This window comes from Oculina patagonica, chromosome 4 (genome assembly GCF_052425735.1).
Source record: "Oculina patagonica isolate OP01 chromosome 4, crgOcupat, whole genome shotgun sequence".
Classification (NCBI taxonomy): Eukaryota; Metazoa; Cnidaria; class Anthozoa; order Scleractinia; family Oculinidae; genus Oculina; species Oculina patagonica.
The window spans coordinates 54,622,522-54,647,616 of record NC_135761.1 but is presented as its reverse complement, the minus strand read 5'-3'; the positions used below and the strand labels follow the sequence as shown (position 1 = coordinate 54,647,616).

The 25,095-nt window shown below is 37.9% G+C and overlaps 1 pseudogene; it reads right to left on the bottom strand.

The window, feature by feature from the left end:
• Positions 1-11,555: 11,555 nt before the first annotated feature.
• On the bottom strand, positions 11,556-18,229 carry LOC144648587 (L-rhamnose-binding lectin ELEL-1 pseudogene; annotated as a pseudogene).
• Positions 18,230-25,095: the final 6,866 nt, after the last annotated feature.

Sequence of the window (25,095 nt, the reverse complement as noted above, 5' to 3'; positions counted from 1 at the left end):
CGACACTGAAATGCTGGCTTTCGAGGGCAACTTTTATATATCCCATTAACAAAAGTGCTGTTCTTTGAATTATTCACAAGTTTTTAATTTAAATTTTCCCTGAAGGCATTTACAACTTTCATCGTCATTTCTAACGACGTATCGGGACCAGTGGTCGCCTCTTAATGCTTTTTAGAACGTTTATAAACTGGTGTAGCAAACAGAGTAGCGAAAAAACTTCTTCAAACTCGGAAAACTCAGTTTGCGTGACTGACCACCTGCAAGAGAGGCATTGTTTGTTGATGTAAATTGAAAAACATCTCCAAAACCCTCCGAATGGTCGCGTAGCAAAATTTCATGCGTGGGGGATTTTTTATTACGAAATGAATTTTTTCAACACCAAACCTCCCTGAATAGGAGGTTTTCTACCAATTGCTAACAAGCTAACACGGCTTTCCAGTTGTAAAACACTCTTTAACTGATATAGCAAAAAGAATACCGAAAATTCTTCAAATTTCGTAATATGTAAGTTTCGTGACTTTTTGAAATGGCCGCCAGTAAGTCGCCAGTGAGGACTGTCTCTACCCCCGCAAATGATCATGTAAAGATCATACTTATGATGAATTTTTAATCCTCCATGAAATGGAGGAGTTCTACCAATTATGAAGTAATTTTTAATAAAAGAACAGCACTGTTTAAAATCACGAGCCGAAGGCGAGTGATTTTTAACCCAGTAAATATAACACTTGTAGCGAGTTTAAGGAACGACTCCTAAAAAATCCCCCAAAAAAAGTTGTCGCTGAATTATTAAAAACAATCGTGATATTAGCCCCACGTGAAAAACTTCAGGAAATTAGTATGCAAAACAAGTACACGAACACGTCTTTCTATTAAGTGACGTGGCGTCCTCTTTCCGAAGGCTTTAGGGATCCAGCACTGCTCCGAGGAAGAGAACAACTTAGAAGAGTGTACCCGAAGTCTACACCTTCGGCACTTAGTGGACTTTGATCATTTTTTATTGATTGGCAAGAAAAGGAGAAAGAACAAAAATCTTACATGGGAGTCAGTCGGTTTCAAGACAACACGTACGTGTCAAAGGGTACAACGCTTCCATCACGATATCGGTAAAATGACAGCTGTCATTTAACTTTGGCAATGGCTGGTAAAATTTTTCGAAGTGTGTTAAGAAAAATGGTAAAAGGTATTTTCCTCGGTCGAAAAAAAATTGTTACTAGAAACATTTAATATATTAAATATCGAGTCATCATTTGTTGTGTTTGTTGATGTTTTGATTGCTAATGAGCTGAATCATTAGTATTCTTGATATAACGAATACTAATAAGGTAGGAAAACCTATTGTCATTCGCTTTGTTAGGAGCGCTTTCCGTTTGTGCGGAAAAACCAGTTGTTCTGGTGATAAATCAAATGAAACGATCCTTCTCACTGGAAAATTGTCGGAAAAAATGACATATGTTCAAAGGTATTCCTCTATTCTCGTCTTCACCGAAATGCTAGGAATATCACTGCACCATTTTGCTTCAGTTTTCGCACTATTACCATACCCTTAGATGAAATACGCGGCAGTTCCTTTAAGACATGAAATGCAACGGTCCTTTTCACCGAAACGTTTTTTAAATGTTACACACTCGTCCCGTACCGTTGAGTTTGTTGAAAAATTCTACTGTTGCATTTGCTGGGAAATTCTCACCGGCCGGTTTTTTACACAAATGGAAAGCACTCTAGTTTAGCACTCTAGTTTATAACTGATAAACACTTATAAAAGGAGTTAGAACGTATCATCAAAGGTCGCATTGTGTGAACAACCCTAGAACGTATCATAAAAGATTTGATCGGTCCATGGGGCTATGAATGTTTTAAAAAATGCGTTTTAAACAAGTTTTTTACCAAGGTACGACGGGTTGAAGATGCTTTGTTTGATTTTGATCGTTTTACCGTATCTACTCAGTGCCATTTAGCTGAATGAATCCATGAAGGAATAAACGAATTTAAAATTTTTGAAAGCCGGTGCTCTCTCATTTCCCAATGCATGCAGCATAGATTTTGCAAAATTTGATAAAAAATTTCACCATCCTTCCCGTAGATCTGGTAAATTCAAACAAGTATTAAGCTGCCTGTGAGTCTTCAGTGAAAGGTATACTCGGCAAGTTTTCCCATAAATGTGTTATAGAGGACGAGTAGAAAAAATACTGAACATCAGATAGAGTGAAAACTAAAGAAAAGCAGGGAGAGCTTGTGTGCACTCAAGCTAAAACGGCTTTCCAGTTGAGCAACATTGTTTAAGTGATATAGCAAACAGAATACCAAAAACTGATTCTTCAAATTTCGCAACACACAGTTTCGTAATTTTTCGGAATAGCCGCCAGTAAGTCGCCAGTGATGACGTTCTCTACCCCCACAAATGAACGTGTAAAGATCCTTCTAATTATGAATTTTTAATCCTCCCAGGATAGCATGATTTCTACATGAATAAACGAACGTCACTGTTTAAAATCACGAGCCGAACGCGAGTTATTGTAGACCCAGTATATAAAACACTGTGTTGCGAGTTTAAGGAACGACTGCAAAATAATCCCAAAAAAGGTTGTCGCTGTATTATTAATAACAATCGTGATATCAGCCCCACGTAAAAAAAAACATGAGGGAATTAGTATGCAAGCAAAACAAGCATGCGAACACGTCTTTCTATTAGGGAGAGGACGTGGCGTCTTTTTTCGAAGGCTTTACGAATCCAGAACTGCTCCTAGGAAGAGAACAACTTCTAAGACTTTGCCCGAGGTCTACACGTTCGGAACTAAGTGGTTTTTGATAATTTTTCATTGAGTGGCAAGAAAAGGAGAAAGTACAATAAAACTTACATGTGAGTCACTCGGCTTTATGACAACACATGTCAAAGTGTAAAACGCTTCCATCACGATATCGGAAAAATGACAGCTGTCATTTAACTTTGGCAATGGCTGGTAAAATTTTTCGAAGTGTGTAAAAAAATTGTAAATGGTATTTTCCTCGGTCGAAAGGGAATTGTTATTAGAACAACAAATATATTAAATATCGAGTCACTATTTGTTCTGTTCGTTGATGTTTGATTGCTAATTGCTAATAAGCTGAATCACGCGAGTTTCGTGAGTTTCGCCAGCGAGGGCGGCATTGTGATGTAAATTACATAACGCTCTCTGCCCTTTCAAACTCTCCCGTAATATAGGAAATTTACAGCTTTGATGATTTTTATAACTTACCCTAAAGAGGAGAAAATGGTGTTTATTGTTTTTCTATTCATACAGTGTACATTTTAATCAAATTTAAAAAATTACAATATAAGAGAGTCGAGTGACAATGGAACAATACATTATATTGTATAAATCAGAAACTGCACTTCAAGGGACACAAGAGATTTATTGACATTTTTAAGCAACGCTTTATGGAGATGCAATGCACTGTAAATTCACCCCAAACCAGCGAAACCTGAACTGGACTGACACTTTTTGTTTAATGCAAAAAAATAGATTGAGATTACACGGCTGTTTCAGACTAAATTCAATGTTTTGGACTACAGAACACTGTTTGTTTTGACTTGCCACATATTGACAGACGTAGTTCGAGTTATCGAATGTAAAATTGAATAGAAAATGGCCTGAAGGGAAACAAAAATTGCTTCGAGTTAGCGGGAGGTTCGGGTATCGAGGGTTCGAGTTACCGAGGGTAAATTTTCAGTAAATGTATGACAGAAATCCAGGGGAAATCGATTTTGGTTTGAGTTAGCGCGGGGTTCTAGTTAGCGAGGGTTCGAGTTATCGGGAGTGGACTGATCGGGAGTGGAGTGGATAAAGAAATACAGAAAAAGTTTGAATGAGCTGAAGTAGTTTTCAAGCGCCGGGGACAGTGGAAACACTTTTGGACAGTGGAAACAGTGGAAAAATGTTATTATTGAGTGGCAAGAAAAAGAGAAAAAACAAAAATCTTACGTGGGAGTAACTCGGCTTTAAGACAACACGTGTCAAAAGGTACAACGCTTCCATCACGATATCGGACAAAATGACAGCTGTCATTTAACTTTGGCAATGGCTGGTAAAAAATTTCGAAGTGTGTAAAAAAATTGTGAAAGGTGTTTTCCTCGGTCGAAAGGAAATTGTTACTAGAAACGTTTTATATATTAAATATCGAGTCACCTTTTGTTGTGTTTGTTAATGTCTGATGCTAATAAGCTGCAGTCATCAGTTTTCTTGATATAACGAAAAATAATAAGGTAACAAAACCTTTTGTTATTCGCCTTATTAGGACTGAGCGCTTTCCGTTTGTATGGAGAAACCAGTTGTTCTGGTGAAACGGTTCTTCCTAATAGAAAATTGTCGGAAAAAAATGGCATATGTTCAGACGTATTTCTCTATTCTCGTCTTTTAATACCGGAATGCTCGGACTATCACTGTACCATTTTGCTTTAGTTTTCGCACTGTTACCATGCTCCTGGTCGAAATATCCGGCAGTTCCTTTGGGAAATGAAATGGAACGATCCTTTCCACTGAAAACGTTTTTAAATGGTACTGTACACACTCGTCCAGTACCAATGTGTTTGTCGAAAAATTGTACTGTTCCATTTGCTGGAAAATTCTCATCTGGTTTTACACACAAATGGAAAGCACTCTAGTATTCTTAGTATATAGAGAATAAACACTTATAAAAGGAGTTATACCAGCCCTACAACGTATCATCAATGATTTGATAGGTCCATGGGGTTGTGAATTTTTTTAAAAAAAAATGGGTTCTGAACAATTTTTTTACCAAGGTACGACGGGTTCTTGTTGCTTTATTTGATTTTGATCGTCTTACCGTGTCTATTGCCATTTAGCTGAATGAATTAATGAAAGAATTAACTAATTAAAAATTTTTGAAAGCCGGTGCCCTCTCATTCCCAAATGCATGTAGCAAAGATTTTGCTAACTTAAAAAAAAATTCACCATCCTGCCCGTAGATCTGTTACATTCAAACAAGTATTGAGCTGCCTGTGAGTCTTCAGTGAACGGTATACTCGGCAAGTTTTTTTCTGCTCTTTGAACTTTTTACAAATTTTAAAATAACAATAATTTAAATCTTCCATGAAGGCTATTTTGACCATGATTTCTGAACAACTTAACGGGACCAGTACTCGTCCCTTCATGCTTTTTTAAAAGCTTTATTAACTTGTGTAGCAAACAGAATAACGAAAAATTCTTCAAACTCGGAAATTGACGTGCATTAGCCAGACTGACTACCTGCGAAAGGACCATCGTTTGTTGATGTAAATTAAAAAAACATTCTCAAAACCATCCGAATGGTCGCGCAGAAAAAGACCCCCCTGAATAGGAGGATTTCTACCATCTGCTTAAAAGCTAACACGGCTTTCCAGTTGGGATACATTCCTAAACTGATGTAGCAAACAGAATACCGAAAAATTCTTCAAACTCCACAACATGCAAGTTTCGTGAGTTTCGCCAGCGAGGGCGGCATTGTTATGTAAATTACATAACGCTGTCTGCACTTTTAAACTGTCCCGTAATATAGGAAATTCACAGCTGCGATGATTTTTAAAATTTACACTAAAATGGAGTATTTTTGTCGATTGTTATCACGTTTATTTTAACGTATCTCGTTGTTTTGTTCGATTTCTTTATTGTAAATTAATAAATTGACAAATTTTTGACCAAATACGCCAGCGGGGGTGATAAGTGAAACACATTTATCCTGCATCCTTTCCCTTCTAAAAATGTATAAAACATCAGTTTTGTCAACCGCAGATCTGGTGCATTCAAACAAGTCTGAAGCAATCAGTAAGTCTTCAGTGAATGGTATAATCCGCAAGTTCTCAGAAAAATGAATAATAGATGACAAGTAAAAAATGAACGTAAGATATACAGTCAAACCTTCAAGGGAAGTTGATAAAGCTTCTCCTGGACGTATTATTGGTTATTTGATAGGTTCATGGTGTTTCTACCAAGTTAAGGCTGATTCTCATATAATCGCCCCGATCGTTTCTATTGCTTCTGTCACTTCAAAAGGTTTTCTTGCGGATCGGGGCGATTATATGAGAACATTACACAGACGATCGCTAACGTCTGCGGCGTTTAGGGGGGATCACGATCGCTTGGATCGCCTGTGGTCTAGCCTTCTAGCTTTTCTTTCCCTTCTTCGGCGTAAAACTCCATAACTGAGGAGATAATACGCAATGAGTTTTGCTGAAGGCTGCCATTGTGTTGGATCTAGGGCGAAAATGATTGTTTTCCGTAGGTCTTCTCTCATACCAGGCGTTTGGAACGATCATATGGGAACCCCGATCGCTTTCAATCGCTTCGATCGCCTACGATCGTCTCAGTATTTGCAAACGATCGATGCCATAGAAACGATCAAGGCGATTATATGAGAACCAGGCTTTACGACGAGTTCTGGTTCTTTGGTTTGATTTACTTCATCTTACCGAATCTACTGCCATTTAGCCTAATGCATTTTGGACGAATTTAACGAATTTTAAATTTTTGAAACCCCGTCCACACTCATTTCCAAATGCAGAGAACACAGGTTTTGTCAAACTCTATAAAATTTTACCATTTAAAAGTAGAACTGATGCATTAAAACAGTTATAAAGCTGCCTGAAAGTCCCTGTAAGTGAAAGAGAATATTCTACACGTTTTCACAAAAATGTATTGTAGGAAAAGTAGAAAAAAGAACATTTGATAAAGGGAAGAATAAAAACGAGCGTAGATAGTATTGGTGGGCTGGCAATGTTGGTTCCTCAGAAGCGTAAGTATCAGTTAAATCAAATGGTTGAATAAAGTTCCCCGTAAGCTGAGCTAGGTGGTATAAAGGTCGGGACACACTAGGCGCCAAGTCGCTGCAACATGTTGCGGCGACAAGTTGATGCAACGTGTTGCTTCGTGTGACATAATGTTTCGTAACACATTGTGAATCAGAAAGTCACGTGGGACCAGTACACGTGGAAGAAAAACATTTTTCAACTGGTGTACAAAAACAAACCGTGCTGCACGTATAAAAACTCTTCAAACTCACGGAAAACCGTGATTGCGTGCACTTCTAAGTAAGCCATTTTCAAAGCGGGGGCACGATGGTTAGTTACCGCCAACACAAAACGGAGGCGGTATTATAATTTATTATGATTTTCTAACACAGTCACTCCATAACTAAGTGTGAACAGTACACGTGACTTGTTGTGCTTTAACAAACGTACTTAAAATCGTGTAACAAACACTTTTAACGAAAAATATCTCCCAACTCCAGAAAGTGCAGTTGCATGCCTTTTTCTGGATTAACCTTTTTAATCGGGGCGGCATGGCTAGTTACCTCTAACACATAAGCGGAGGTGGCATAATAATATTGTACAACGAGCAGTTACTAAGTGACCAGTTCACGTCTTTGTATGTACTTTGAGAAACATAATGGTAGAAAGGCAGAAAGCGCCAAGGTTTTACCTGTATAATAATGCCATAACATGTAGGACAAAAAGAGCTGAAAGCTTTTTTACATTTCGCTATTTTTCGTAAATAATATTATTCGTAGTCATTTTTTGATAGATTATTAATTGTAAATAGTATACTTATCATATACCATGTAAGAGTTACTCGCTAATTCAGTTTCTTTTTAGCTGCAAAAGAGTTTTAATTCTTTAGCTTGGATAGCAAACCGTGTAAAAAAAATCTTATTTTACACTCAGGAAATCGCAGTTGCAATGGTGTATCTTCTGGACTACTTGAGCCGCCTACGAAGGCAGCATAATTTGTTGATGTAAATTGCATCTCGTTCTCTGTCCCCGCAAACTGTCGCGTAACGACATTTCATGCTACTGATGATTTCTGGCAATTATTAACAAGTTTTTATCACATTATGACGAGTTCTGGTTGGTTTGTTTTATTTTCTGTATCTGTGAGGCATTTTTACTGTTTATAAAAATATTTACTGCCATTTGGCAGAATGAAGCCTCTTTTGAACGTATGAACGAATCCAGCCTTTGGACCGAGTGATACGGCGAGGGTGGTACGCGTAGCAAGATAGCGAAAAGCAAATATCTGCCTCCGCTTACTTCAAGAAATGCATACATTTCGGTTTTGTTAAACTTGATTAAATTTCACTATCCTGCTTGTAGATCTGATATATTTAAACAAGTCTGTTGCTGTTTTGACGAAGTTCCGTCACTTCGTTTTGGGGATTACAAAACGTTTACCAACGTTAATATTAACAAATTAGAGACATACTACCCTCACCCCACCACCTCAGTTATAAACAGAAATCCCCCTTGAAAATAACGTCACTACACCCCCGCTGTCCTTGCTTTCCCCAATAATGCTCTACCCTAACTTTCTATATTCTTTTTCTATACATTTTACTGAAAACCCTCTACTTGATGGTTCAAATTTAGGCTGCTGGTAGACTGAATGAGTTAGAAACTTCAAATTCCCCTACCCTTGTTTTCGCGGGCGCCGAAAGTTCACCAAATGCGCCCTCATGTTATGGCCATCCAAAAATGAGCGCTTGTGAGATATTTTCGTGGATATAGAGGATATTACACGGTGGCGCGAAGATATGAATTTTATTTTCGAGTGGTAAAGCAATATTTTACGAATGAGCGCAGCGAATGAGTAAAATATTGCTTTTACCACGAGATAATAAAATTCATATCTTCAAGCCCCCGTGTAATTTTCTTTTTATTATATAGACAAAAAACATGCATGAAGTAAAAGTTTAAACATTTTTATTCATCAAAAGGTTAAACACGAGCGACGGCTTATGTAACAATTGAGCAAATTGCTTATCTGAAAGACAAAATTTCGCGAACTGAAGCTCTCAAAAGATGAATAACGTGAATGTAAAACTGTTTATTAGCTTTCATCACTGTCACTGATAATATAATTCGCCATTTTAAAAATCTGTTTTTGCTCAAACTCACCGCTTTTCTGATTTCTGATCGCGAAGTCTTGCAGTTCGGCAGCTGGAATTTCTTGATTTTCCCTCTCTTCGTCTCCACAAGCTAGAAGTTCTTATAATTTCAAGTCATTTGAAGTTTTCTTCTTCGTGTTAGCATTTTCCTTCTCCTCAGTAAAGCATTTGGTTTCAGTGAACTTTACGAATCGATAGACGTCTCGATAGCTCGCCATTTTCGAACCGGCGTTTGGCAGCCTTGCACAAACAACCGTGCAAAGGCGGGAAATGACGTCATCGATATCCTCACTAGTGAGGACACAGGCGTCCCAAACTCACGATTCGAGAAATCGATCGAATAAACGATTTATGCAAGCGTATGAATGATTTATGCGAGCGTATGAATGATTTATGTAAGCATATGAGTGATTTAATTAAGCGCATCGAGTGGGACGTGACTGCTTGAAGTGCGCGGTGTTGTGTTACAATTTAGGCCGTTGGAGATTTGAGGACTCTATAAGACTTTGTATGGAGTTTAAATAACGTGGAATAAAAGCACTCGACGAAATAAAATTTTACCTTCTTTTCAATAAAATAAAGAAAATATACTCACCTTTCTTGATTTCTGTTGTCCTTTTGGGCTATTTCATCGTTTTGGGGGGGGGTTTGAGGTTTTTATCGTAGCCTTCATAAGACGAAGTCAAGGCTGGACAGAGCCATTTCGAACGAGCCGTGCTGCGAGGCCGTTTTCTCGCCAAAATTCGAATCCGCGGCTTGATTTTCCCCTCCGACGTAAAGAAGAAAAGTTCATTTTTATCCTCGTCTGGTCGGCTTGAAAAAAATTTCATCCTTTCCGCTCCAAATCGAACGATTTATAATAATAATAATAATAATAATAAATATATTTTTATAGCGCCTATCCAGGCCTGCTCTAGGCGCTTTACAAATGTTTAAAAAATATATATATATATAATAAAATCAATAAAAATTTTGTTAAAATTAGCTGAATAAATCTTAAAATTAAAAATTTGCATTAAAAGTAATAAAAAGTAAAAATCGCTAAGAGTAATAAGTTTTATGCATCACTACTGGAGCTTTCAGATTTCCTGCGCACCTTGTTCCCGTCTTTTAGACTTCGGCACAGTTGGAAATCAAACATTGCGACCGCTGAGTTTGGGACGCCTGTGGTGAGGATATGGGAAATACGCCACTACATTCCCGGATGCAGTTTCGTATGAATTTTACGAGTGGTCTATTTTCCTGTAAAACACTCGCGGTTATATAATAAAAAATGGTATTCCACTTTCCCGGAGTGCGTTTTAAAAAATTATACTAAACCCAGATTATGACTACCCGATAGTACAAAGCATTATTAGCGCCAAGAAGCTTGGAAAATGTTTTCTTTATAACTGGGGTTCGTTAAACCGGGGATCTGTTGTTCCATACAGTTAACTGTTAGTAACTTTGGCCGACCGGGCCGAAGAATATCGTTCCAGCAAAAGCTGTTGACGTTGCACACTTTCCCATGACATATCCCCTAACTTGATGTAAGAGAATTATTTTTATTCTAAGTATTGATTCAATTTTTTTGTGCGTGTGAGGCGCATTTGATCATATTTATATGTTAATTTGCGCCATACAAATCTTAAATAATTATATTATATTAATGCAGCTGCGTTAATCAGCAGTCAGCGGTAACAGTACTTTATGTATTGAACATGAAGTAAGACTTTACAAACCGTCAAGCTCGTTCCCATGGTCTTTTTGGAGATGATGGTCAAGGCGAGAAAAGACCCAATCTTGACGCAACGATCTTTCTGGTAGTAAGATTGGAATGGCCGAGCTTGAAGAGATGGAACGTATAATACCAAGAAATTTGTGGATTTTTTCACCAACGAATTCTATTCCTTTTCATATCGAAGTTTGGAATTAGTTGGTTTGAAAAAATAGCCTTCTCGATGAACAAAATTCAATTTAATGTCAACGATCGATGAAGGAACCATTGTACAGTCGAACAAGAACGCAAAAATCATAATACAATACAAGTAAACTTAGCTAATTAAGCGAAAAAACTAACAAAAACCCCGTAAGGCGAGAAATAACTAGCTAAGTCCCTCAAATCGTTCGCAGCGTTCGAAACACATGGCCGACTCGTTTGCCCGACCACGTGAGTCCCCGGTCAGCGGGTTTACTTATGAGAAATCCTGGGACCAGGTTGCCAGCGTATAACTCTACAGGTTAGCCCCACAGTTACCTTTTTAAGTGTGGTGCATTGCTCTAATAACATGGAGAACGTACATTGTAGACAAAATGGCTAATCGCAAATAGGAATTTTGCAGGCAAAATGGTCTTGTTTTCTTAACTGATTTATCCTTTACGAAGTTGTTTCTAGTGACACGTTTTTTTTTTCAGCTGGGAATAACCCAGAGAACGCTGCTTTGTATGCGGCGAATACCAGGGTGAGTTTGGGAGAACTTCCTCGAGTAAACCAGACCGCACTGATGTTCTTATCAGGCCTTGTGCACGTGCTGGTGGAGGATGTAACCAACAACACTTAGGTATTCATTACATGTAAATAAAACACCTGACAATGAATCCCATTTCTAGTTCTACATCGCAGTTTTCAAATGCCTTTTCTGTCCTTTCTTGAACTCATCGTATTACGATACATTTATCACCACTTGTCCTCCACCTTGACCACCTTTCCCACCTTTGCAACGGTAATGAACCTGCAAGAACAGCCAAAAACAAAATACGATTTAGCTTACAATAACCAGAGTTACCTCTGTTTCAAAACGAGTCTACGTGCGAAACCATTCAAATGAAAATGGGTTTGATTATCATGAAAATGGACCTGTAGGTAAAACTCACTTTCATATGAATGGTTTCGTAATAGACTCGTTTTGAAAGAGGCAAACGGTTACTCAGAAATGACCTATTTGTTGTTGTTGAACAGCTTTGGCAAGGTGAAGGTGAAACCTAAAATTTGCTTGTGAATGGAAAATTTGCTTTTTGTAATATCTGAAGTTTCAATTTTTGTAGTTTCTAGCCTGTAGGTTTTAGACTGATGTGAAAAAGGGACCTTTTTATCATAGGTACCTTACTTGTAATTGCCGCATCATCCATAGGCGTACGGGCACCTTCGGACCTAGGGGGGCGGAGACCTTATTGCCCGAAAAAAAAATGGCATGGATGGAAAGCCTAATAAAGAGGAATATAAAAAGGACGACAAACCGTTTATTGAAATAGTTGTGTACAAACCTTGCCTGTTTGCTTAAAGGAAACGATAGTTCTTTAATTAATCTCAAGGCGTTGTCCGAAGGTGTCAATGTACTGAATCCTTTTTCTTCGGAAATATTTTATTTATTCATTCTAGTTCAGCAAAAATTAAAGTATTTTTGGAAGGCAATTTACATTGTTTTTCCCCCACTTGAAAGTTATAAAAAGCGTGTGAAACATTCAGGGATGAAAAGGTTAAACATTCTGTTGAAAGTTTTGAGATAACCCTGAGATCTTACCATTTGAGTCAAAAGCATTAGCTTCATCACATTTGTAACCGTATCGCAGCTTTGTTTCAAGGTCTTACAGACTTACACTGGATCCACCGCGCGCAAACGCTCAAGCTATGGAAAAGCTGATTACAACTGAATCAAACAAAGGGGTCACGCAGAATTTGCGACAAAAATCGAACATGATTATAGCAATTTGCGAGAGGAAACGAAAGCAGATGAATAAGGAATTTGGACTTTTGAACCACAAAGTTCGGTATACTTCCAATACTTTTTCTGTTGACGTAATTCGTTTCGATTGTAATGTTGAAATTGGTCCGCTTATTTTCTATTTTTTCTCAAGGCTTGTTGCCCGAATTCTTAGCATTTTGCCCGAAAAATTTCGGCACTGGGGGGGCTGCAGCCTCCCTCGCCCCCCCCCCCCCCCCCCGCCTCGTACGCCTATGGCATCATCGTATTTATTTTTCTCACCAAATATATCGTTTTGTTTAATTAAGGTTAAAAGGTTCTATGTAGATTTAAGTGTTCTCGTTTAAACGCATACCCAAATTGATGGCAACTCTCACTCAGTGAATTAATAAAATTCGTTCAGCCTTGTTTCCTTACAACATAATATAAAGTTCATTCAAGATATCACAATATCATCTTTTAAAGGAAAACACGAGCCTTTCTCTAAGAAAAATTTTTAGTGATGTGAACATTTTGCACAAGAGACTTTTTTCATGGAGGATTGTTGTTCAGTCAACCGAACTAGTTTGATCCACTGTGTGTAGAGTTTGTTTTTACTTTATGAACCCTTTGTTTCAACTCACCCAGTTGATTGGAGAATAACATCGTTGCATGAATATACTCTCTCCTAATGGCTTGATGGTTTTCACGTTAACCAATAATTCTTCGGGGTAGCGCTATGGCCTAACACTATCGGAGAGAATAAGTTCGGCGAGCGTAATTTTTAATAAATATTTGGTATTACATAAATTAATTAAAAGCATTGTGAGTGACCATAATGAGCAGCATTTAAGCGACCATGATGAAGAGCGTGAAATTCCAATCACACCCATAAAACGTGTGCGTTTAAAGTTCAGATTTCTGTAGTTTCTCAGTTCAGATATTAAAAGCCTGGATATAACAGATAATAATTCAGCTCATTCAAAGAAATTCGATATAACAGTGCCGCTAGCAGTACAAGTTTTCCATTCAGTTTATGGGAAATTTCCTTTGAATGAATAGCTACCTCAAAAGCCTCTTCAGATCATATTTTCCGTAGAAGTGACCCTAGCTCTCTGGCACACTGTGAATCTCCAGCAAAATACAAATCATAGCAAGTACAGCTTATTTTAAGTGGATACGAAATTATTTAACACTACTTCCACTAACCTCCAGATATTTCTGGGTAAGGAAACAAGGATCCCCAAACTTGCCATTGTTGGCCTTGAGCACGCAGCTACGTTTTCCTTGACAGTCCCGCTTCACAATTTCCAAGGACTTAGCCTCGGACTTACAATGTGCTGTCAAGACAAAGAAACCACAGACATGGCTTCCCTTCAAACGACCGTAGTTTGCGTTCACGACATCAATCTCGCTTCCTTTTGGACGAATGATTGACTCTTTCTTACCTTCGCAAATGCGAGTCTTTTTCAAGCCGTTGCCTTTGTCGCAGTTGTAAGATACCTGTTGGTACAAACAATTTTTCCTGTGAATAACCCAGGAGTCAATTTGAATAAAAAACTTAGTGCTTACAAAAGTTAAAGGCCAGTTTTACACGAGCAATTTTTTGTGACAAACATATTTAAAAGTGCAGATATCACAACAACTATTTGTCAACAGTTCAAAGTTAAGTGCACCAGTAATGCCCTTGGATAGCTGAGATACACACAAACAAGGCGCGCACAGTGCTCAGTGGGGGATAAGGAACCACATATGCTGTCGCAATATTTGCCACACTTTATGTGAGGACTCGTCTACACGAGCAATTTTTCATATGTGGCAACTCGTATTTGCCACAAAAAAGCTAACACGCCAGCTCCTGATTAAACTTTGCCAATTTTCCTCGTCTACATGAGCAAATAAAAATTTTCACATAAAACCTTTCCTAAAAATTGCTCGTCGTTGTTGAAGTGGAGTTGATCATGCTTAGCAACTTTGTGTCTCAAAAAACTAAAGTGAAATACGTTAGCTTGAATTCTTGGCTTTTTAAGGTACTATTCTATCCATCTGCATTACGCGCCTTCCGTACACCGCAATCTGCTGCAGCCCTGTGGCCCTGTACCCTTTCCAACGCGCGAGGTTTAAAAAATAGAATGCAAATTAATGTACCCCCACGAGGCTCCGATAACATCGGCGTGTTCTGAGAGAAATAGAGGGAATCTAGGCGAAGTTTTCGTTTCAAAAAATTGTTTAAGTTTGCTTCTTCAAACTTGAGAAACAACAATAGCATGTATTTTTTGGACTCAGTGACCGACTTCGCGGGCGTCATCGTTCGTGTTATGTGAACTGCAAAAGGTTCTCCACCCCCGCAAACTGTTGCGTAATTAAATTTTATAATAAATTATGAATTTAATTTAATTTTTTCAATCCTCCTTTTGCCCATCATTTCTAACAACGTTTTGCTAATCGTGAATAAGTTCTGCTAAGTTACGACGAGTACTCACTGTTTTGTTTGATTTTCCTATACCGTGTCCTTGTATCATTAAGCGGAACGAATCAATCAATCAATCAATCAATCAATCAACCATTTATTTGCCCTTTTATGTGTATTATAAGAATTGTCATAAAATTTAAATATACTTGGGCAGGAGTTCTCAGCAAACCCTTGAGGGCTTTACGAGGAGAGCCCCTGTGCAAGTTTACAATTGTAACAAATTAGATATACATGGCTGTGACAGGTAGGATACAGTATGTAGCATATAGAATGTTGATTATTTAATTTTATTTAGTGATACTCACTAAAGTCTTCGTTTGTCTGTTTGAGAAGATGTGTTTTAATCTTTTTCCTGAATAAGGTAGTTGTTTAATTTCTTTGATTGCTGATGGGAGATTATTCCATACTGATATTCCCTTAAATTTTGCTGAGTGTATTTGGTAGTCAGTACGCGCTTGGATTTTGTGAACGTTGGAGGATGATCGTGTGTTGTATTTGTGAATGTCCTTGTTTACTTGAAAAAAATTATAGAAAGATATTGGTAGCATATTATTAAAGTAACGAAACATAAACAAAGCAATGGCCTCATTGTTTATCTCTTCTAGGGTTAAAATTGATAATTCTTTAAAAAGAGGACTGGTATGGTCTGTAAAATTTGAAAAAGTTATTATCCTTATAATTTTCTTATGTAATCTTCTTACTGGTTGTAATCTTGATAAGTATGTATTTCCCCACGCGATGTTACCATAACTTAGATATGGATAAATCAATGCATAATATAAACTACGCATAACAACACGGGGTAAATAATGTCTTGCTCTGCATAATATACCAATTGTTTTGGCAATTTTGTTGGAAGTGTGACTTTATTTGTTGCTTCCAGTCAAGATTTTCATCTGTACGTACTCCTCAGTAGAAATTTGGCTGATTCTACCTGCTTAATATATGAGTCATCTAATCTAATATTGACTTGTTGTTTAAGTTTTTTGTTTTTTGATTTGAATATCACTAACTGAGTCTTTTTAATATTGAGGGTCTGCAAAGTAGCACACCGTTCAGTTAGAAAGAACTTGCATTCAAAAGATGCCGCGTTCTAGAAACAAGTCACCCCGTTTTGGCTGCTGATAATTTGAAACTTTTGTGTGTTCAAAGTACCATACCTCGTTCTAGACATTGTCTATTATTGAAAATCCCGTTCTAGATCGGGAACCCAAGATCACGACCTCGTTGGACGGCACAGAGCCGTTTTTGGGGAGTACCCCAGCTTCCACAACTCCCTCCTAATGAAGTTAGCCTAGGGAATTGAGAATTAAGGTGATTATAAAGTTATTACTTTATATCACTTGTTGTTTGGAAACTTGAGTCGTATTATAATTACAACCGTCGTATTTACGAAGGAACTGACTGCGGATAATATTTAAAACTTAGACCTTCTTTCCCCTAATAGCTTCCAAATCAACTCAAAAACACACCGGAAAACAGGTAAAAAACAAAATTTTTTATTTTTTTTTTATTTTTTATTTTTTATTATTCATTTCAGTACACACAAAGAGAAAACAAAGAAAAAAAAAACCTAGAAATACGGTAACAATACTTCTTAAATTACAAGACAACATGGTTGTTAAAATACAATACAGTGACATTATTTACAGTAGAATTACTTAATACATTACTAGCGGTATCTGGCGTCGATGCATAATTACATAAGATAAAACTATATACTTGGAGCGGAATTACATTAACAGCAGCGGTTAACACTAGTATTTACAGTATTTATTTATTTATTTATTTATTTTTATTTTTTATTTTTTTTTACAACCATTGATTTATTGACAATGTTTTTAAAATTCTAATGCAAAAATTACTGCGTTCTAAGAGGTAGCTTAAAGTATCAACCTACGTCACTAAAATAAGAATACATACATAAAAATTAAAGAAAGACAAAAAGGGAGTGTTTACCACACAGTATTCTTCTTATGACTAACAGTAAGAGTAGTGGGGAGGGCTGGAGAACAGCGTCGATAACTGTTCAAAATAGCTTTTCAATTTGATATTTAAAAGTGAGTTTCCTAATATACTCTTTCGTGTTTATTTCTTTTTTGAGTAGTTTTTGTGTATATAGATAGTATTTGGCGAACAGGAGTGTATAATTAAATTTCCTTAACAATTTAAACGAGCCTTGAGGGCAATTGCTTGATTTTTTCCCGAACAGTATTTCTACGGGGCTTGGCGAGAAGGTGGTGTCATTTTCTTTGTTAAACCACTTGATAACCTCCGAATAGAACTGAATTGACCAGCGGCAATTTAAGAAAGTGTGACTTATTGAGTCAGGTTCTTGACAAAATAAACAAAACATGTCGTCTTCTATACCGAAGAAAAAAAGCTCTTTTTTGGTCACCACTATTCTATGAATAAGTTTAAAATAAAATTCTCTCAATTTGTTTTCTTTGCAAACATTTTTAACACGGCTGAAGAGATCATCTAGTCTAAATTCTTCCGAATGTAAGTCTCGAGACCATTTCACTTCAGCTTTTATCTCTTGATTGTCTTTGTTAATTAGGAGCCAGTAATAATCTTTGTTTTTCATTTTGAGTAGGTCTATTACAGTATTGGGCGAGAGTTGGAAAGCATCTACGGCTAGAAAGGTGCTCTTGTCTAGAGGTTTTTCCCTTGCCTTTTTGACTAAATGTTTTGGGATTGCTGAGACAACTTGCATATAAGTTAGAAAATTGCATTTAAGCTCGTATCTTCGGACAAATTCCGGATAAGTAAAAAATTTGCCATTTTCTTTTAAAAGATCTTGTATGAGAAAAATTTCTTTTTGGAACCAGTCTTTGTAAAATATGGTTTGGTTTCCAATTAAAATGTCTTTGTTGTTGAATAATACTAGTTCTTGCCCGTTCATACATTTGTGGACTGCTTTAAGTTCCAAAAAATACTGCAGAATAGACCTATAAAATAGTGGTAACGTGGTACCTTTCAGAAATTTTTCATTGTAGTTGCATCTTAACAAAAAGTTAAGACCGCCATATTTGTTCAAGAAGTAGTTAGGGGTCACCTTCCAGGATTCGTCGCCTGATTGCTCATTTTTTAACAGTCTTGAGATCCATGCTAGTTTAAGTGATTTGACCATAACCTCAATACTGGGTGCACGCAGACCTCCATTCTTATAGTCGAGGGCCATTACTTTACGTTTTATTTTATCTTGCTTTTTTTTCCAAATAAACCTAAAGATAAGAGAGTTAATATCTTTGATACATTCAGGGGGTGTGTCAAGAATCGAAATGGAGTGCACCAGTTGTGAAATTCCGAGACTTTTAGATATAAGACTTCTGCCGAATAAAGTAAGACTCCTGGACTGCCAGAGATCGAAAATAGTACTTAACTTGTCGATTTTCGCTTTAAAATTCTTTTTCTCGTTTCGTTTTTGATGGTAAGATATAAATATTCCTAACGCTCTAATTGGATCTTTTGGCCACTGGAATTCAAAAGGCTCATCGTCGATGTCTGTCTATGGCCCCAACCACAAAGCTTTAGTTTTAGTTGGGTTCAGTCTCAGACCGGAAACGTCACCGAAGTCATTTAGCACTTCAATCGCTCTTTGAACCGATTTGCAGGAACTGCATAATAGTGAGGTGTCGTTGGCGAACTGGCTTATTTTGATTTCTTTTTTGAAGATTCGAATCCCCTCTATTTCTTTGTCTTGTCTTATTTTGCATGCCAATAATTCCACCGACAAAATAAATAAATAAGGAGACAGGGGACAACCTTGCCTCACTCCTCTTGACAGTTTAAAGGAATTGGTGCAAAATCCGTTGTTTAAAACAGAGCTCTCCGGATTAGTGTAAAAAGTAGAGATCCATCGTTGGATACTCTCACCGAAGTTAAAAAGAGCTAGCGTCTTCTGGATGAATTCCCATTCAGTGGTGTCGAATGCCTTACGGAAATCTAATTGGAGGAGTATCCCAGGGATGTTCTGGGATTCTGTTTGCTCTAAGATGTCGTTAAGCAGTCTGACATTTTGACCGATGTATCTTCCTTTTATAAATCCAGTTTGATCTGGATTGACGAGAAGTGTCAGTACTTTTTCTATTCTTTTAGCTATGGCTTTTGACGCGATTTTATAGTCCAAATTTAATAGAGTGATCGGCCTCCAATTTGCGAGATTAAGTAAATTTGAGTCTTCTTTTGGTATAAGAGTGATGGTACCTCTACGCTGGGAGATTGACATTTCGCCCGTTTTATATGCTGCATTGTAGCAATTGATTAAATCTTCGCCCAATAATTCAAAGAAACAATTGTAAAATTCCCAGGTAAAACCATCCTCTCCTGGCGATTTTCCGCTAGAAAACGACTTCAGAACTTCTTTGCATTCATCCATGGTAATTTCACCCTCTAGCTCCTCTTTGTCTAAATCTCGCAGCTTAGGTAATTCTAAGTTTCGAACGAAATTTTCGAACCGATTGCCATCAATGTTCCCTTTGGATGTGTACAGTTTTTCATAAAAACTTTCGATTTCCTTCAATATTTCATCCTCCTTACATGAAGGTTTCCCGTCCGAAAGTTCTAATTCTGATATCTTTTTTCTGATGTAATTTCTCTTTTCCAAATTGAAGAAATATATACTTGGTTGGTTTTTCACCTTTTTCGGTCCATCTTGCTTTGGAACGCAGTATTAAACCGTTCGCTTTTCTCTCGTAGAAAAGTTGAAAATTTTGTTTTAAGATTTCCTTTTCGGTTAGTGCATTGTTCGTAAGCGCTGAGTCGGTGCTATCGGCAATCTGTTTGTCTAGCTCTTCTAGACGGATTTGAATGTCTGATTCGCTTTTGCGTTGCTTTTTAGCCTTGTTCTTCGAGTAAGCAATGGTAAGGCCTCTTATTTCCATTTTAATGAGCTCCCAGCATAATCTTTTTTCTTCCAGTTGTCGGTATTTTTCACCTATAATAGGATAATTTTCTTTTATCAGTTTTACGTATTCTTCATACTTTTAATACATTTGGGTCCCCTGACGGGCAAGGCGCTCGTCCTTCCCTGCAAGCTCTGGCGGGGGGCACTTTCCCTTGTTCACGCCGGACCCCAACAGAATATATATATTTTTTGACATTCACGGAAGACGGATCCTTGACCTAATCAAGAACTTGGACAAAGCCGGTAAGAACAAAAAATATATTAAAATAAAGCGAAACAACGCAACAGAAGAACTTTCGACCCGGAAGTTGAAAGCGCTGTCATGCAACCACTTAGCAACTTTCTCAAACGGTTGCTACCTGAAGTGAAACTTAATTACATGTTCAGCCCAAAAGTTTTTCATTTAGAGCTTATATTAATATAGCAATAATATAGTGCCTCAACCAATACTTAACTATACCAAAACGCAGGGTGCCATCTGGTCACGGTGGTTGTCGATTTCATGTGCCGGAAGTTACTCAAGTGTGAAATAAATTATCTGCATACCGCAGGACAAAGGAACGACAAATCTCGAATGGCGGTTTTCGAAATGAAGATTCGCCGGCCGAATCGATTTATCTACCACTAGCACTGCTGCTAAGTTTCAAGTTGATTTAAAGCAAAGTACTTCGTACCCCTGTTTACATTGATCAGTTAAGACTGGACTGTTTTCAAGAATGCATTGAAAAGAACTGTCACTTCAAGACGTGGAAATCAGTTACCGAGAATGGCGCGTCAAGAAAATCGGTAACCAGCTTCGCCGAGGGCTTAGGTTTTGTCTTAAATGAGGAAAACAGGATTTACAATGTATCAGCGAACACCAAGGTAAGCAAGACTATGTTTTTATTTTACTCAGTTGAAGTTCACATGGGGAAAATTAACCTTTGCGTGGAATGTTTACATAAAGTTGATGAGATCGACAATGTCACGGTCGGTTAAATTAACGAATTTTAAGCAACTTTGAGATCTGAAAGCATCGCACTAAATCATTTCCCCAGAAAATCCTTTTAGTATCGAAAAGAACAATCATTTATCTGTCTAATACCAAATTCTCGGCCATTTATTTCGCTTCGCACATACTTAAATAATGCGATAAGTTTTACCTATTTTGAATTAAATCAAAAGTGTGTCGAACTCGGCATAAATTTTGAGCTCCGAAAGCGTCAATTCTGCTGGATTTTAGAATTATCGATTTTCTCGAAAACAAATCGATATTTAGCCAAACAAAGTATACTGTAATTTATTTCATATTAAGGCCTATCCATGGTAAGAGTATGAGCGAAATCCATTTAAGGACTCTTGCCGGAAAATGTTTGACATGTGCACTTCAAGGTCAAAAGCGTATGTATTAGTTAAATCAATAGTTAAATGCATAAAGAAGTTTATTTTTAGCTGCCGTGAACACATTAGCGGAGGCGATATCATGAATCGCAATAGATTGTGAAACGGTCAGTTTAGACTTGCCTATGTAGAGAACTGGAACTAGTTATATATAGAACGATAGGGGACTGGCACTAGGCGAAGAAGGTTGTTAATCTAAGATGGCGTGAAACGCTTCGAGTGCGTATTAAAGTTAGATGTTCCTGTTTGTCGCTTGTTGGGCGTGTGGACTAACAAAATTGGCGACCCCGCCAGGACCTAAAACTCAAGGACAATGAAGGACTGTAGGAGCCACTTGTGGCGAACGATTTTGGTATGTTTTTGTTTCGTTTCCTCAGAAACGATACGGTATTATTTTGGATTCGATGTGAACTATTTACACAGTGGAGGCTACTATCCAATCAGGAGAACGCTCGCAACCACAAAGTAAATAAGTTTGACCGAAGGCAATTAACTTCGTAAAAGCACGTTCTTCAAATATCGGAAAGATAATCCTAAGCATGACCAAAAAATATTGAGATTCCTTACAAATACAAATATCCGACGACTGCAATGGTTTTAGGTATGATTAAAACGATGTATTGGAAAAAATTAGAGTTAGCTCTTTTAGCGTTTAATTGTAAAGTAAACATTCTAGCGATTTTCTAAAACGGAAGAAAAATTCCACCAATCAGAGTGTTTGCAACGCAAACAAAAGCGTGATGACATGGCATATCCGCCGTGTTTGCTCGCACGGAAGGGCTAGCGTGCCCCGAAATCGGGCAAGTTGATTGAAGAGAAGGGCATTATGTGCAGGAGAGTTACAAAGTTTTTCAATTCATGTAACAGATTAATGTATAAAAGTGTATAGGAAAATTTACGGCATCTTCGACGTCACAAGCCGCGCGAATACACGCAAAATTGCGTGGGTTCTCGCGTGGACGTATCCGGAGTTGCGTGATCAGTGTCACGTGAATCTCGAAAACATTCGAGTCGGCACGAAAAGTTCATAACGAAAAGGAACTGAAGGAAGACAGTCAAGTTCTGTTAAAACATCAAATTTCGTATGGACAGTTTCGTATAGCAAGCTGTGCAACTGCCATGTCGAACAACATTTATCTCCTTGATGTAAAGCTCAAGATTAACTACCGCGACTGCTGGATAAGTTTTCTGAGATGAAATTAACAATATAAACATTCTTTGCATTACTGACAAAGCCATCGCGGTCTGATCAAAACTCCACGGCATCGCCAAAAATGCGAATCGTAAATCAAGGCTGTTGCACTGAAGTTAAGTGACTACACGCATTTTTTTGGAAGAAATGGCTTCGAAACAGTGTATTTGTGCTTATCTCTGTTCTTGTCGACTAGGGTTTTGGTTTGTCTAGAATTTCAGTTGGCATTTATCTGATTTGAGCATATGCTTGGGGCATGTGATCAATTTAGAGATGTATATAAATCAAGATTTTTGTCAAAAGGTACCCAGTAATAATTTCATAGACGATTGTATTGGTAGGAACATATTTTTTTCTGAAAATAAGTGGAGAAGTGGTCGCAAGTCAAATCCTCGGAAAAAAGATTTTCTGAGTTCCCCAACGGGAGTCGAACCCATGACCTTCCAGAATACCGGTTGGATAAATGTTTCATTACTTATCATATATTATTTTCTGTAGTTATTTTTTCATTAATAAAAAAAGTGTTGGTGAAGGCAAGCTCCCTTTATTTAACTTTATTTGGAGAGAAAGACACATACTATTTCTATAAGGAGAAATATTAATGTGTTACTTGAACTCTGCCAAACTGTAGCAGGTCTGAGTTTATGCCTCCTTCACATAAAATGGACAGTAGGCGTTAAATGGGAAGTTACTACTGAATATGAAGTTTTTTTTATTTTTCACTCGCGCACAAATTCAGCAAATTTAACATACACTAGGACTCCAAATTAAAATAAACCCCAAATCCACCTCTCCTTAAACATTACGCTATTCTCACCCTTCAGCAATCTGGAAACGAAACACTATTTCTTTTTGAAATAGCTGCTTGTTGAGCTTATCTGTGTTTTTCTTCGCGACCACGTGCTTTGTAAGTTGCCCGCCATATTTGTCAACCCGTGTTGAGAAGAACGAAGGACACACTATGGCCGAAGACCTTCAACTTGAAATACAGTCTAACATTTATGCCGCGGATTGGAGTTCACTCGAGCGAATTGCGGAGTTCTTTAAAGTCGAAATTGAAGGGAAGAGCAAACTATTCGTGGCGAAATTTATCGTTCAGCAACTCGAGGAAGGAATTGGCAAGTTGAAAGAAGCCGAAGTTGTGCCATACCTTGAAGATGTGAAAAAGTTGTTGACAGAAAAACCTTCTGGCATCAAGGACGAAGGTAAGAGTGGCAAGTTTGTTCCAAGTGTTTCCAAACCTCCCAGTGTAGCAAAGGAAGACTCAGTTCAAAAACTGTTGGCGACCAGCGCTTTACGTAGACAGTTTAAGATCAGTGGTCAAATTGGGGAGCCGGAACAAAAAGATAAGATTAGCTTCTCTTCACTTGCACGTCAGATTCAGACAGGGTTGGCCCAGGGTTATGCCGAAGATGAAATTGTTGATGGTGTGATTCGTTCAATCACACCTGGGATGGTGCTTAGGAGTTATCTGGAAACTTACAAAGACTTAACATTGGAACGTTTAAAGAAGATTCTTCGTAGCCACTATGGTGCGAAAAACACATCAGAACTCTATCAAACACTAGCATCATTATGTCAGAGCTCAAAAGAATCACCTCAAGTGTTTTTGATGAATGCCCTAGATCTGAGGCAGCAGATTCTGTTTGCATGTAGTGAAGGAGATGATGACACATCCCTACAGTATGATTCTGGGCACATACAGTGTCTGTTTCTTCGAACAGTAGAAACTGGTTTACAGGATGAAAGTATTCGTGCTAAGATTCGCCCATTCCTAAAGGACCCCAATGTGTCAGATGAAGTGTTAATGCAACAGATGAGTATGGCAACCTCAGCAGAAAAGGAGAGGGACAAGAAGCTAAGGAACAATAGCAAGACCAAACCACCAGCATTATCAGTGTCTACAGTATCTGATGACTCACCTAAAGGAAAGGAAGAAAACAAGAAAAGCACCCCTCAGAATGATCTTCTAGCAGCTATCAGTGCAATCAAGTCAGAAGTTGAGGCATTGAAAAGTGAGGTCAGAAAGAAGAGCACCGACCAAAGTGTACCCCCTGGGAAGTGGCCGGAGAGAAGAAGACCACCTTTGTGTTCAAGCTGCCTTGAAAACAAGAAGGAGTATTGCAATCACTGTTTTAAGTGTGGGAGCCACTCTCATTTTGCAAGAGGATGCAGGGAGCCGTTAAACAGGAATCGACTGGTTCCGCGAGACGGGAAACAGTCGTAAATCCACCAAAGTCTCACCAATGTAACAACTGCTGTAAAACTGAAGTCGAGCATGGACAGCTTAAAAGATGTAGTCAGTGTCAAAGTGTATGGTATTGTTCCACAGAATGTCAGAAAGGACACTGGTCTGATCACAAGGTGTTGTGCCAAGCAATAAGTCACCTCTCTGAGGCAAGTACACGTAAGTTTAAAGATTTTGTAGACCCAGCCTGTGTTAGCCATTTAACTCCAAGTGAACATGCTAAAGTTATTGGCCTTGTTGGTAAGAAGTGTATGGTAAAGTGCTTGCTCAATGACTGTGAATGTGACTTGTTATGGGACACTGGTGCCCAGGTATCCATAA